This window comes from Sminthopsis crassicaudata, chromosome 2, assembly GCF_048593235.1.
Source record: "Sminthopsis crassicaudata isolate SCR6 chromosome 2, ASM4859323v1, whole genome shotgun sequence".
In the NCBI taxonomy this organism is placed as follows: Eukaryota; Metazoa; Chordata; class Mammalia; order Dasyuromorphia; family Dasyuridae; genus Sminthopsis; species Sminthopsis crassicaudata.
Window position 1 is genome coordinate 138338877 of NC_133618.1, and position 15250 is coordinate 138354126.

General features: G+C 38.2%; 1 protein-coding gene across 15 annotated transcripts in view; it reads left to right on the plus strand.

The window, feature by feature from the left end:
* Positions 1 to 15250, plus strand: part of CSGALNACT1 (chondroitin sulfate N-acetylgalactosaminyltransferase 1) — a 395383-nt gene that overhangs the window by 255557 nt on the left and 124576 nt on the right. For 12 of the 15 annotated variants that reach the window (XM_074287440.1, XM_074287428.1, XM_074287425.1 and 9 more), the window contains one exon: positions 4976 to 5092. The exons of the other annotated variants lie outside the window; for them this stretch is intronic. The gene's annotated coding sequence lies outside the window, so the exon portion shown is untranslated. The remainder of the gene's footprint in view (positions 1 to 4975; positions 5093 to 15250) is intronic. 15 annotated transcript variants of the gene reach the window in all.

Sequence of the window (15250 nt, forward strand, 5' to 3'; positions counted from 1 at the left end):
CATGTCCCCAAAGTCTTGGTGCATATAAACTCTATTTGTGGCACAATATGTTGGGCCCAGTGGGGAGTAAGAAATTTGTGAGTCTAGTTGGAGAGACAAGGTAGCCACTGTCAAGAGTTAGCAAACAGAATGAGGCAATCACAATCACTGCCAGGACAAGTATTATGGACAATAAGGGCTTTGGGAATACAAAAGGAAAATAGATCACAAGAACTAGAGGAATTACAAAATCAGTGAATATGAAGCTTGGGCAAGATCTTAGTAATCATCTAGTCAAAACTGACACCTCCCAAAGAAATCCCTGTTATAACATTTCTCTCTGCTTGAACATTTCTAGTGTCAGGAGACTTAATCCTCATAATACAATCAATTCTATTGTTGGATGACTTGAACTTATTAAGAAGTGGTCTTATTGAACCAAAATTTGCTTTCTTGTAACCTCTGGCCATAATTTTTAGTTCTGACCTGGGACCAGATAGAATAAGTCTAATTCTTCTACTATTTAAAGACTATGATTATCACTCTTCTGAGCCTTCTCTTGTCCAGCTTAGATATTCCCAGGATTGCACAATTCAATTTAATAAACATAACACAACTACTTGGTGTAGCTAATAGTGCTTGACTTGGAGTGAGGAAGATTGATCTTGAATCTTGTCTGAGGTACTTGGTTGCTGGGGTACTTTGGGCAAATCAGTTGACCTCTGGCTCTTTAAAATAGGAATAATCATCGCATCACCTTCCTTATTGTGAGGATCAAATGAGATAATTTTTTAAAAATACTTTGCAAACATTAAGGCACTACATAAATGTTAGCTGTTATATATTCTAGCTAATACTAGTTAGTCCCAGTCCCAATAGATTGTCAGCTGGAGCTAATGAGGAGGACAGGGGTTATATTTTGACTTTTTTCTTTGCCAAGTGCTTAGTACAGAGTCTGAACTATAGTTGGTGCCTCATAAATGTTTGTTGGCTGACAGACTAATCAGTCTGCACATATATTATTTGTCACAAGAGATAGAGTACCTCAAGGATATTTAACAGTTGCCTACCTGGGAGAGGCATCGTGTTGCAATGGGAAGATGAAGACCTGTGTTTCAGTAATTCTTTAAAGTTTCAGTTTGTTGATCTATAAAATGAAGTTGGATTAGATGACCTCACAGGTTTCTTCCAGCTTTAAATCTGTGGTTCTGTGATTCACAGGTGAGATATTCAGAGATTGGGAACATTTTTCTAAGGTCTTATCTTGTTAAATTTTTGACATTTCTCTTCCTCCCCATCATTTCCAATCAATATTCACACAAATCTACTTTTTTTTTCCTCCCCCTTAAAGTTTAAAGTGGTTCCTTGACAATTGCTTGGGTTGCACAGCAATAATTTTACCTCAGATTACTCAATTTTAAGTGAGGTCTTAATTTCAGAATCCCAGGAGGCTGTTCTAAACACCAATGACAGCGAGCCATTTTGTTTTCAGATTAACAGTCTATATCAGTGAAGAAGCTCCTCAAAGGAACTCAGCTACATAGAAGATATTATGTGGAGCTTTGGCGAATGAATATTAGGCTAAGTTGAGAGCTCCAGGATTTCTCTTCTGGGAAAGTGTAGAATTTTTAGCATTTTCAGTAATGGGGAATGACAAGCCAGGTAGTCTGTCCATGATCTTATTTTGCTTTATAGAACACACATATTCCAGAAAAGTTGTATCATATTTGAAGTTTTTCAAAGTCATGTGGTTTTTCTTTTACTGATTTACATTATGATTTCAGAACTGCTTTACCTTGATTTCTGATCGACATTCAGTTGGCTATGGTTCTTGGCAGCTCACTTTAATTTCCATGCCCTCATACTATCAATTATTTTTTAACATAATTTTCAAGTTGAATGGAACTCAAGAATTCAACTGCTCCAATGCCTTTATTTGAAAGATGAGGAAACTGATCCCATGAGTTAATAAAGTGACTTGGGTAGGTTCCTGAGTGAAAGCCCAGAGTTCCATTAGATTTTATATGCTTCATAGGCTGCTTGGGGAACCATGTGGATCATACTGGGTTCTTGAGTTAGGAAAAATCATCTTCCTAAGTATAAATCCTGCCTCAGATACTTCCTAGCCATGTGACTCTGGGCAAATCACTTAACTCTGTGTGCCTCAGTTTCCTCTTATGTAAAATGAGCTGGAAAAGGAAATGGCAAACGACTCCAGTATCTTTGCCAAGAATATACCAAAATGAAGTACCAAAGAAAAAGATGCAACTGAAACAATTGAACAATTTTTCAAAGTATTTTCACTTTTCTGTAAAAGAAAGTTAGATTTATTACTTTTTTTATTCACATAAACAATATGATAAATTCATGTCTTCTGTTAGATGTAATAAAATCTGTTTTATATTTAATGTTTGGTTAACCTCAGTATTTGCTTGGGAATTGAGGTTTCTTTACCTCTTTATTGAAGAGACCTCAAGATGACCTTAACACTGAAGTTTCAAGGGGAACTCTATGTGGGGAAAAATGAGCCAAATTTTGATTTCTCTGGGGAAAGTTGAGTTTGGGTATAAGCCAAAGAAAGTGATTTGTGAGAAATCCTTAAAGTTAATCTATCATTATTTTGCTAGTTGTTGCAGTTATTACCTTGATAAGTTGTCTAGAAAAAGGGGGAGCTGGTCAATTGAAGGGACATGGTTGCAAGGCTTCTTGTATCTCCCCTATAGCTTTTCTGCTACTGGTAGAGGGATTTATCTTCTGGGAAAGTGTCCCAACAGAAACAACAGAATTATGTGAAAATCTCAGGCATAAACTTGTGGTCAGGTTGATGTCTTGGCAAGAGAAGGACATCCTCTGTAGCAGGACTTGGATTTAGTTATTTGGTGAGCTGTCCCCTTTAGCATACTCACTGTTTCTCAATTGTCTGCAGGGAGGACCTTTTCTTTCTTGGTTCATATATATATATATATCCTTAACATGATCCTTAAGCTCAAGTAGTAGGGATACTTGATAAGGATTTGCTTTTCCTTTCTTTCATGAAAGCCAGAGGTAGAAATAAAGATATTTAAGAGTTCAAGGAAACAACACCATTTATACTTTTGTTTGCAAATAGTTTTGGAAAACCTTTATATTATAGAATTTTCTTTTAAAAGTTTTTAATGGATATATTTTGTTTTTAAATAACCTAGATTTTCTCTTGAATCTCTGTCTTTACCTGTCTAGAGAGATCATCCTTTATGGCAGGATTTTCAAACTGAAAAAAGAAAGGAGGTTTTTGTTGTTCAGTTAATAACTGTTTTTAATTGTGTCCAATTCTTTGTGTTCCCTTTTGGGATTTTCTTAGCAAAAATACTGACATGTTTTGCTCATTTTTCAGAAGAGGAAACTGAGGTAAACAGGATTTAAGTAACTTACTCAGGGTCACATAGTAAGTAGCTGAGCACAGAATTGACCTCAGGAAGATGAGTCTTGCTAATTCCAAATCCAGTGCTCTATCTACTGTGCCATCTAGTTGCCCAATAGAAGAGGAAAGAAACGATCAGCAAAACCAATTAATACATCAAAAAAAAAATCTGATTTTATACATAGTGTTCCACACTCCTGGGCCTTCTACCAATATTATAATCCCCTCCCCTTCTCCTGCTCTTCAGTCCCTGAAAAAAAGTGAGAGGAAATATCTTCTTATATCTTTTCATTGAAACAAGGTTATTCTTTGTATTTTATTGTTACTGTTTAGTGATTTTTCAATTATGTCCTACTCTGTGACCCCATTTGGGATTTTCTGGACAAAGATGTAGAATGATTTGCCATTTTCTTCTCCAGATCATTTTACAAATGAGGAAACTGAAGCAAACAGTTAAGTGATTGTCTAGAATCACCCAGCTAGTACGTGTCTGGGGTCAGAGTTTTACTCACAAAAATGACTGTGCCATCTAGTTGTCCCCCTTTATACTTATTCTTACCTTAATAGACAAACAGGTGTTCATAAAAGCTGAAAATGCCCCTTCACTCTTACCATCTATCCATACATAATTACATTTGTGGAAAGTCTCAGATCCATTAGGTCATATATGTATGTATAAATAGATACAGCTCTATATGTATGATATGTGTGTATGCATATATATTTTATAGACATACACACATACTTTAATTTCTTCCTTCATAGAAAGCACTCATTATTTTTTTAAAGAAATAAGAAGCTTGACAAAGCTCATGTATCTTTCCCTTGCTCTGGGGCATTTGAGGGAGGAGGCTGAATGCTAATGAAAGAGAATAGTCAATAAATTGAACGTAGTTACTGTGAATTTTAGAAAAGACATTTTCTGCATTGCTGTTGGGGAATGGGCTTTCTTTTTGAAATGACCTTTTACTGTGTTAGTGGCAGTAAGCATTCTATTTTCAAGCCAGCCTGCCTCACGCCGTGGGAGTGGGACTGGGCTCCCGCCTTCACCAGGGACCTGAGTGGGACACAGCTAGTTGGAGCAGGGTGGTGCACGATGGCCATTTGCCTGGCTGCTGTGAAATTCCTAGCCTTCGGTGTGGCGGTTTTCAGGGATGGTTTTGGATTCATATGCGACGATGAAAAGGATGATTGCATTGCTACCCAGTCATTCTCCTCTTTGCCATTTAGGGGGAGGACTACCATGTCCATAGCTTTGAGCCAAAGGGTGTTTGTATGTCAAGATAATGATGTACAGTGGAAAGAAACAGTTCATAGAGCTCAACTCACTGAAGATATTTTGAAGCATTATTTCAGGAAGCAGCTTTTTCTTTTTTCTTCCAGTTAATTTTTGGGGGAATATATCCGAAGTCCTGATTCATCTCATTTCTAGCTGCAGGAAAACTGCAGTTTGAAAGCATCTCAGGAGACATTTGAATGTTCCTGTACATCATTTACCATTATCCTTTTAATAGTTTTTGAGGAAGTACGGGTCAGAAGTTAACTGGCCGTGCCCAGGCCCCCTTCTCAGTGAATGTTATTCATGCTTTTGTACAGGAAAGCTTGCTGGTTGAGCCATTTCCTTGGCTGAAACATCGGGGAAACGGAAAGCTGGCGATTTAGAAATCTAAACCTCTGCTGGCACTTAGGAGCCCCAATGGAGGTGTCTACCTGGTGAGTAGAAAACAAAAGAGCAACTTGGGGATCTGGGGGAGCTCTTGTGCATCTGCTTGGGCATTTCCCAAAAGTTTTGTTTTCTTTTCATGGCAAGAGGCCATTGGGCTGAATTCTTTTGCTTCAAGAAATGACAAAATATGTGAGGAAACTAGAAGGAATGTTGGGGGGGGGGAGGGATATGTGGCATTTACTCTGCAATTGACCTTCATGGAGGTACTGAGAGGTACAGAGATTTGTTCAGAATTATTTAGACTACATATGACAGAATTTGAACCAGACTCCCATGGCTCCGTGCATCAGTTTCCTTTTCAGTAAAAAAGTAATAATAAGGGATTTGGGATAGAAAAGATAAAATGAGACTATGAGAAAAGATAAAATGAGACTATGAATGAGAAAACTTTTTTTTTTCTGAGTACTTTGAGTTTAAGAGAGAATCAGGGTGAGGAGGGTGACTGCCTCTTAATTAATAAGAATAAGAAAAACATCTAGCATTTACATAAGGTTTGCCAAGCCCTCTGATCCTCATTACAAGCCTGGGAGGGAGGTTTAACACCATTATATAGATGAGGAAACTGAGGCTAAGTAATTTACTCCAGATCACACAGCTTCTAAGTGTCTGAGGCTGGATTTGAATTCAAGTTTTTCTACTTCTATGTCCAGCTAGTTATCTTTAGACACAGGCTATTTTGTGGTACAAGCCCCCCATTTGCACAAGCTGTCTTTTTATCAAATTAATTTGTCTGGACCTTGAAGGCTTTTCCAGCTTTAAGAGTTTCTAATTAAAATTCTCTTTGGGAAAATTTGTGGTTTTTAGGACTTACTTACCCTAAGGTGATTGACTGTTCTGTCCCTCCCAGGATTTGCCTTCACTTCTAAATACCAGAGTTTCCTTTAGGGAGTGTTAGTTTGTCAGTTTAAGCTTTCTTTTAAGGTATGGAAAAATTATGAAATCTGGACGTCTTCCTCTTTCATGGGGAAATATGTTTTGATGAAAAACACTACAAGGGCCATGACTGATGCCCCCAAGCAGTATCCAACCAGGTAGCTGCTGATCTTCAGGGTATGACAGGAGGAGGGAGTCCATGAAGTTCCATAGACGCAATATGTCCCAAAATAAATTCATTATATTTACCCCCAAACCTTCCCCTCTTCATACCTTTCCTACTATTATTAAAGGACACTATCAGTCTTCTAGTCACCCAGGTCTGCTATGTAGGGGTCATCCTCTATTCCCCATGTCCAATCTCTTACCAAGTCTTATTGATTCTACTTTTACAGCATCCCTTGTGTGATCCCCTTCTCTCCTCTCACACTCCATCACCCCAGGAGAAGCTTCCCTACACATCTGGATTTATTAATTTTCTCCCCATTTCAACCCATCCTCCACTCAGTTGTCAAAGTGATCTTCCTGAAGTACAGGTCTGACAATATCACCTTCCCTTCCTCTCACTCCCCTTTCAGTAAACTCCTGTGGCTTTCCAGTGCTTTGAAGATCAAGCACAGAAATCATCTCTTTGGCTTTCAAAACCTTTCATAGCCTGACCCTTTCAAGCCTTCTTACACCTTACTCCAAATACTTTATGAGCAAGGGAAACCAGCATCTCTACTGTTCCTTACACAGGACGCTTCATCTCCTGGGCATTCCCTCTGTCTTGTTGCTTCTTCCTGGAATTCTCCACCTCCTGACTTTCCCAGCTTCTCAGATCTCAGCGAAAGCCCTACCTTCTGCAAATTCTCCTTTAATACTGGTGCCTTTTCTGTCTCCAATTTATATGTTTTATATATTATATATTTTATTTTGTACACAAATTTATATAAAGTTGTATCTTTTTTATACAATATAAACAATATGTATAAAACATATTTGAACTATATATATCTGCTTACCTATTGATTCCTCCACTAGTTTGTAAGCTCTTTGAGGGCAGGAACTGTTTATTTTCCCCCCTTTCCTTGTATTCCCAGAATGCAGCTTGTTGAGTTGACTTTTACTATATGTCTTGTTTATACATAGTTTTGCATCATCTTTTGCCTACCTGAAGAAAAAGGGCTGGTTTTGCTTTTGTTTTTATCCTGGGGGCTTCTCTCAGTCCCATAATAAATGCTAAATAAATATTGGCTGATTGGGTACTTGCTTCAGGACAGCTCACTCATGGGGAGGGATTGTGAGGTCATTTTTCAGATGTTTTATTTCTGAAGCTTGCACTCTTTTCACTGCTCACTTAGCTGTCTGTAGTACATAGTGTTTCTCTGACAGAATGTGATCTGTGTGAAGGTAATGAATGTTTCGATCTCCCCTTTGTGTCCTCTGCCTAGCACATCTCCTAGTACCTTAGGAGGGACAGAACAACAAGAAGGGGAAATAGTATAGTTATCAAGCCTTTCAGTCAGCCAAGTAGCCTATGACCATACACAGGGGACAGGACATCTCTTATGTCTGACTCAGCCCCTTCCTTTGCTTTTGTCCCCTGAATCACCTGTCAGCCTGCCCAATAGGACATTGTCGGTTCTAATTCTAGTCAGTAGATTCAATTTAGAAAAGTATCAAAGACATAGGTTTTCTATATGACATCAGTGAACTTTAAAAAGCAATAATTGTATTTTAGTATAATTGATTGCCTTTGCACTCTTAGATATTCTATTATATGAACTAAAAACATTATTCTGGGAAGAGGTTCACAGGATCACTAGACTGCCAAAGGGGCCATGACACAAAAAATGAAGGACCCCCAGTCTAATTCTTTTGAAAATATGCTTCCTTAGTGCATATTTGTAGGTTTAGAAGCTTTTCAGAGCTTTCTTATTTCTTCTTCCCAAGAAGAAATTTTCTTCTTTCCCTAAGAAGCTTGCTATTAGGCTAGTCTGGGAAGGAATCCTATCTTGCCCCCAGTTCTTGGAGAGAAAGATCCTCCTTTCTTTCTTATATCCTGCTCTTTCCCTGACAGGTTCTCCTAGGCATTCTACCTGAATTGGCCTCCTTCCTTCTTTTTCTGGGACATATATGAGGCTTTTATCTTCTAGAAGCTCTTGCCGTGATCTCCATTATGATTAGTCTTCTTTTTTTTTTTAAATTTAATATTTTGACAAACACTTCAACATAATTGCTTTTCCATTTAATTCTGTGTTGTTGTTTTTTATTTTATGCATTTAAAAATAACTTGGCCTCTTTCTGCCTTTCCAGGCTTCTAACACCTTGCTCCCTTTCTAGGAACTCTCAAACCTAGGTGACATTGGCCTCCTGGCTGTTCCTTAAATAAGACTCTCCATTTCTTGGCTCTGTGCATCTTCTTTGGCTGTCTACTATGCTTAGAATAATCTCCCTTCTCATCCCCACCTACTGACTTCCCTGGGTTTCCTTCAAATCCCAACTAAAATCCCACTTTCTAAAGGAAGTTTTGCCCAACCTTCTTAATTCTAGTGCCTACTCTCTTTTCATTATTTCCTACTTATCTTGTATATAACTTATTTGTATATATTTGTTATTTCCTCCATTAGACTATGAATTCCTGGGAGACAGGGAACTGTCTTTTGCCATTTTTTGCATTCCTAGTGCTCAGCATGTTAAGTTCCTGGCCCATAGTAGGCTCTTAATAAATGACTAGGGACTAAATGATTGATTAATTGAGCTAGCATAGTGCATCCCTTTGACAGTCTGGTGAAGCTTGTAACCTTAAAATCATGTTTGTTATCTATGCTTATAATTGAAGGAAAAGCTAAATTTTATTTTAAAAATTTTGAAAATAAAGGTATAATTTATTTTTTGTGTAGTAGACTCTTTTGATAATGTGGTGAAGCCTGTGGGCCTTAGAATCATGTTTGTTATCTATGTCCATAATTGAAGGAAAAGCTGAATTTTATTTAAAGATTCTTGGAAAAGGATGTAATTTTTTCCTATCCAAATTCATGGACTCCCTGAATCTATGATCAGTGGACTCCAGCAGCTAGATGGAACAGGTGTAGATAGAATAGAGTGTTGGACCCAAATTTCAAATCAAACCTATAAACCTATTTACTATTTGCTAGTAAGTAGGTCAGAGGCCTGCCTCAGTTTTCTCATCTGTAAAACAGGGTTAGTAATAGCACTTCCCTCTCAGGGTTGTTATGTGGGTCAAATGAGATAATATTTGTAAAGCACTTAGCACTATGCTTGGCACTTAGTAGGCATATATTAAGAACTATTGTTTTACATCTCAGTAGCTGCTTTTCTTAACCCCAGATTAGGAAGTGTAAGTCATGTGCATGAAAGAAAGAAAGAAAGAAAGAAAGAAAGAAAGAAAGAAAGAAAGAAAGAAAGAAAGAAAGAAAGAAAGAAAGAAAGAAAGAAAGGAAGGAAGGAAGGAAGGAAGGAAGGAAGGAAGGAAGGAAGGAAGGAAGGAAGGAAGGAAGGAAGGAAGGAAGGAAGGAAGGAAGGAAGGGAGAGAGAACACTGTTATATGACAGGTATAGTAGTAAGTGCCAGATATACAAACACAAGAAAAAAAAAGAGTATTCTTGCCTCAAGAAACTTATATTCTTATGGGGGAAGGCAGTATACAAAAGGGAATGGAAACTGGGGAGAGGAGGATAGGGGGAAGTACCTGTATGGGGCAAGATGGAGCAATAGTTTGAGGAATTTGACTTACTTGGCTTCCTTCAAGTCACAACTAAAGATCTGTTGTCTGTTAGAAGTCTTTCCAAGTTCTTCTTAATTTTAGCACATTCCCTCTGAGCTCATCTGTAATTTATTCTATGTAGATGTTGCTTGTAGGTAGTTACAAGAATAATAATTAACAATAATAATAATGGCTAACATATAGTGCTCACTCTGTGCCAAGTACTGTGCTAAGTGTTTATCTCATTTTATCTAAGAGATAAAATGTTATTAGCTGTTATTAGCCCCATTTTACAGATGAGGAAACCAAGGCAGGCAAGTTAGGTAACTTAGCCAGGGTCACACATCCAGTGAGGCCATATTTGAACTCACCTTCTCCCAACTCCAGGTCCAGAGCTCCATCCTACTTGTTTGTAAATTGTCCTTCCTATTCGACTTTGAACTTGTTGAGAGTAGGACTGTTATTTATTTGCAACAGCCTTTCTTTGTATTTCATCACTAGCATACTGCTTACTGAATGCTTGTGGCTTTTCAATCATGTCCAACTCTTTGTGACTCTGGGGTTTTCTTGGCAGAGATAATGGAATAGTTTGCCATTTTCTTCTCCAGCTCATTTTTTACAGATTGGGAAACTGAGGCTAACAGTGATTTACTGAAGATCACAGAGGTAGATAAGTGTCAGAGGTGGGATTTGAACTCGGGAAGATGAGACTGCTAACACTCTGCACTGCCTATCAGCCCCTTCTTGAACTGACTTGTTTTGAAGTCAATCTTAAAGACTTCTTTCCCAGGAAGTAGCTTTTCAGAGCAGAGGTTTCATAATAATTTTTAAAGATTAAAAATAATTTTTTCTTCAAAATAATTTTAAAGTTATACTTATGATGCATAGTAGTGCATAGTAGCAGACCTTCTACAAGGGCAACACCTGGTACCACAGCTTCTTTTCTGACTAGCATATGCTGGCCCTGTTGGCTTCAGTTTCTAATTACTTCCCCATGGCATCCTTAGAGTGAATAACTAAACATGGTTGTTTTCTCCACCCTTCCTCCCCCAAGAGTCAGTTTATTTTTCCGTCAATCCGAATGTACATTTCAAAAAGTTAAGCTTTTAAACAAATAGGGGTTAAATAACAAAGTCAAAATAGATTACTTTGCAGAAGTTATACTGTTATCTCTTAACACCTTGAATCTCAGATAATATGTCCGTATTGTGGAGATTCTTAGACTAAGATTTCTAACCTGGTTTCTCTCAAAACTTTTTTTGGGGGGAGCAATTTCATAATTGATTTCCTTTACAATCATTTTTTTTTTTTCATTTGAAAGCCTTTAAGGAGAGTTTGACCAGACCGCCAAAGGAGTCTATGACACCAAAAAGCTTTAAGAACCCAGTTCTTGATAGCTCCCGAACATAAGAACATTCAGGCACTGAAGGGTTGCAGGCAGAGTAGTGAAGAAGAGTAAAGATGGGAAAAGAGTGACATGGGAGGGTCTCAGAAACAATGTCTTGTGCTTTGCCTGTTGTTTATGAACTCTTCCTCTAAATCATTCTGTTCCTTCAGACTTTTCAGACCTGACAGCATGGTTTAATGGATTGAGTGTTAGATTCAGCGCCAGAGACTAATCATCTTTCAAATCCCAGCTTTGCTAGTTATTACTTGTGTGACCTTGGCAAGCCATTTAATGTCTCTGGACTTCAGTTTCCTTATCTGTAAAAAGAGAGAGCTGGACCAGACCATCATCGAAACTAACATTTTTATCGTCCTTTAAAGTTTGGAAAAAAGTTTTACAAATATCTCATTCAATTCTCACAACTCGGGGAGGTAGGTGCTATTATTATCTCCATTTTACAGAAGAGGAAACCAAGGTAGTGGTTAAGTGACCCACCCAGGGTCACACCGACAGTAAGTGTTTGAGACCAGATTTGAATTTTCCATCTTTTGTTCCATTCTTCACTGTACCCCTTAATTGCCTGACTTTCCTTTCAAGTCTAAATATATAATTTTATCATCTGTTGTAACAGTAGAGACTCATGAATGTCAAGGATATGACAATGATTGCTTTTGTTCCCCAAAATTCCATTGCATGGGACAAAATACTATTGCCAAAAAAAGGTTTTGTTTTGTGGTTTAAGTTGACAATTACCTTGTCTCCAGCCCCACCCCCCACAAAAAATTGCCTCCTTTATCTGGTTATAACAAATAATCTTAAGGAGAATTATTTCTCAAATCCCTGCCTCTTGGCTATATAGTCCTGATTTTCTAAAAAGATTTTTTTTATATGGTTCATTAGCAAATCAGAATCACAGAATGTTACAGTTGAAAAGGAGCCATAGAAATCACCTGGTCCAAACACTTCACTTCATAAATGAGAAAATTGAGACCCAAAAATATAAGTGGTTCACATGAGGTCAATCTGACAGCTGGTATCAAGATACCCCAACTGGAGTTGGGCTTCCTTTGTCCTGGTATCAAGTTGCCATTACCCTCTCATTTCTTTTTCTTTCCCTCATCCAAAGACCCCAGTACACCTTTTGGCGAACTTTAAGCAGAAATATCTTTCATTTTACAAGTCTTTTCACATGCTTAGGTCACAGTGGCTGGGTGCTGAATGACAGCATTTTAGAGCCATCTCAATTACCTCCAGCTTTCATTTGGCCACAACAAAAGACTCATGCCCCAGGGCACCCGCAGAATCTGCAGGCAGCCAACCACTTCCCACACCTGCTGTCTTGCCGCAAGGGACCATCTCTCCCACCCGGAAGTTGTAAAAGTTGTCTGTCGTTATCAAACATGGCTGTTCTCTATCCCTGCCAGAAATTTGTTTTAGGAGATGTTCCGCTGAGCAAGTCAGAGCTAGGGAGCTCACGTCTGAGTCGGTTCTGCTACAGAGCTTTGCACTGTCTGGTAGCTGGGTTCCATTTTCTGTTGTGATCATGGATATTTCTCTGTGGACGGGTGTCCACAGAGCAGATAGAGCTTCCTTTCAGGTCCCAGAACATGTTTCCCTCACAGTGGTCTTTTTGTCTTTATACCCCTGTATGGTACCGGTGGGACTCAGAGACAGGTCCTCCGTGAGCATGTGTTTATAAGACTCCTTTTGTGTTTATCAATAGAGAAAGTAGTAAGAGGAAGATTAAAGTCCTCTGACCCAGCAGAGAGCTGTTGGAGGGGGGCAGAACATACCAGCCATTGCCCTGTCAATCAGTGTCAAAGCCAAGATTGACTCTGGGGTTTAACTTTTAAGCCTAATGCTTTTCTGCAGAATCACAAGATCGGAGAGTTGAAAGGGGCTGCAGTGCCCATCTAGTCTGACCCACACTGAAAAGGAAGCATGCTCAGTTGTAACATACTCAGCAAGGGGTCTTTCAGCCTCTGCTTGAAGACCTCCAGTGCTGCAGTGATGGGGACTGGTCCTCCTGAGGCAGTCCATTCTACTTTTGGAGAGCTCTAATTGTTAGGAAACCTAAATATACCATTCTTATACTTATTCTCTAATATATTAATATTATATAATATGTTATACTTATATATTTATTATATAATATGTCATATTATGTAATAATATAAATATACATATTCTCTAGGTTCTTCTCCTTTCAGTCAAAAAGAACATAATAGACCTTAAAATACTTTAAAATGTCCTGAATCTTCTTTGCTTTAGGCAATATGACCTTTATGACATTGAGGCCCTTTACCACATGGGTTGTCAATTTTTACATCTCTCTGCTTTAACATTGTCTTTTCTAAACTGTGTCATGCAGAGCTTAATACTATGTTTCATATGTGATCTAACTAGGTCAAAATACAAGGAACTATCACCTCATTGCTATCAATGTAGGCTATCAATCAACAAATATGTATAAAATGCCTACTGTGTGCTAGGCATTCTGCTTCTTTAACAGTCTGAGATCTCATTAACTTTTTTTTATTTCACATCAAACTGTGGGTCCCTTTATCTCTGAAAAACTACCAGCTAACCCCCACATTGTATATGTGAAGTTAATTTTTTGAACTTAATTTTAAAACTTTACATCTGTCCCTATAAATTTTATCATATCAGTTCATCATATTGTCAAGTTTGTTTTGGATCTTAACTATCAACCAGTTTCTTAACTCTGTCTCTCAACTTTGTGTCATCAGCAAATTTGATGAATATTATTTTTTAACTGGATTTTACCATGTCTCCAATCCCACTGCCAGAATTTGAGACATTGAAAGATACCTAATTTTCATCATTACTGGATATTACTTCCTTTGGGACAGATCAGCTCTCCATTTCATGAGTTTCAGTGACCCCCAAATTCATCCCTTGGTCTCTACTTTTTGGGTCATGAGTCTCTTAGCACTTAGACCAGGTCGGTTTTCACATAGTCGATATAGTCCATACTTGAAGCCTCTCTAACGTGATTGTATTGAAGGAGCCCACGGCACAGCTGAGGAAGAAGCTGAGCCCACTGTCCCATAGCAATGCTGAGCCATCTGAGTAATGCAATGAGAGTGAGTGCCTTGCCTAAAAGGATACTATTTTGGGCAAGAAAATTTCATAAGACAAACTGACATTTTAAAAATATCTATACAGATAACTCCATGGTATATTCTTTCTGACCCAACATTTACTTCTGGGCCTGCTATTAATAAATACTTGTACCTATTCAAGTCTTACACCTCTGCTTGGAATTCTTTTCCTGCCTCAATGAACTTTGACACGATTGGACATGACCTCTAGTTTATAACTTGGACCATACCCCTTTCCCAATATTTGGGCTTTTCTCTCAGGCCCCAGTAGTCTTAATTAACAGCGCCCACTAGGTCCTTGGTGCTGTGTTGTTCAGTGTACCTCCTCTCCTTGTTCTTCTGCTTCTGCCTTGATAGAGGTTCAAACTGTCCAATCTGCCACTGCTTGCTTCCAATTTTAAAGCCTTTGAGAAACCCAAGTTACCTTCACATCACAATGAAAGAGATTTATGGGAATCTATCAGAATTGCCACAAGGATTAAGAACAGATGTTCTTGATCCAGAGTCTGTAAATTTAAATTTCTTTTTTTTTTTGGTAACTATTTCTGTAGTTAGTTTTCTTTTTTAGTCCTATTTATGCAATTTTGTATATTTAAAAATATCTGGAGAAGAGGTCCACAGGCTTCATCAGACTGCCAAGGGATCTATGACACATAAAAGATAACACATTTTTGAGTTAGGAAGTCCACATTTGTGGCTGCTTAGATTGCATAAATGAATGATTGAATGAAAAGCATTCATTAAACATTTACTATGAACCAGAAACAAGGGTTGCAAATATGCAACAGCAAGATAGTCCACGACCTCAAGAAACTTATATTTGAATGAGGGAAATAACATAATAGTGGAGGTTAGGGAAAGGGATGGGAAAGGAAGGGAACAGGATTAGGTTAGGAAAGGAAAAGTTCAAAGATGTCGAGTGGAACAATCATGCTATTAACATCCCCTTTCCAGAGCCAATGGCTATTAGTATTTTCAGAGGAAAAAGTGTAAAGCTAGAGAGTGGGAAGCAGTGTGCACAAGTTCTTTGGGAGAGTGAAACAAGCATGGC